Source organism: Echinops telfairi, unplaced genomic scaffold, assembly GCF_000313985.2.
Source record: "Echinops telfairi isolate 266 unplaced genomic scaffold, ASM31398v2 ScPeMD7_2010;HRSCAF=2546, whole genome shotgun sequence".
In the NCBI taxonomy this organism is placed as follows: domain Eukaryota; kingdom Metazoa; phylum Chordata; class Mammalia; order Afrosoricida; family Tenrecidae; genus Echinops; species Echinops telfairi.
In genome coordinates, this window is record NW_022105908.1 from 20,663,729 (window position 1) to 20,664,424 (window position 696).

At 35.6% G+C, this 696-nt stretch overlaps 1 pseudogene; it reads right to left on the reverse strand.

Moving 5' to 3' along the window:
- Positions 1 to 168: 168 nt before the first annotated feature.
- LOC115870592 lies at positions 169 to 322 on the reverse strand (annotated as a pseudogene).
- Positions 323 to 696: the final 374 nt, after the last annotated feature.

Consider the following 696-nt stretch of genomic DNA (forward strand, 5'->3'; position numbering starts at 1 on the left):
ATTTCTCCTTAACTTTTTTTTTTAACTGAAAAAATTTTAAATGGGTCAAAAGGGAGATCAAATGATAAAATATTACATTTTTTACCCTAATTATATCTGCCATATTCAACTTTACAATACTTTCGGACTCTATTCACTATATTCACCTATGGTCAGAGTGTATTCACCAGAAGCTTAATCCATTTGTAGACCCTGCAAATGGATTTTGCACTTCCACTGCCATCCATAGTCTTCTGCAAATTAGGTGTTCATAATTTAAGTTCTGATACCATTCCCTCCTTTGGTACTACACTTGATCTTAGCCAAAAGGCCGAGAAGCGATCCCATTCCCTCCTTTGGATTTGAATTTTATTATTTACAATCCTTGGATCAGACAGGCTGGTGTATGTCTTCTATGTGGACTTAATAGATGCCTCATTCAGATGCTATTCTTTCTGATATCTGGGCACCATGTAGTTCCTTCACCACACATTGCTATAACACACATGTCTTCAGTGACCTCTTCATGAGGTGAGTACTGAATAAGGCCATGTCATAAGAACTAATTGTTGTTAAATTGGGGCTATAATGAACTGTGGGCCCAAAATTTCATTCATAAATCTATGGTTTATATGTATTTATCTGGTTCATTTTAGAGACATCATCACCTTTTTATGTTAGAGAATATTTTCAATCAGCCCCTGGGCATAAGGTAAT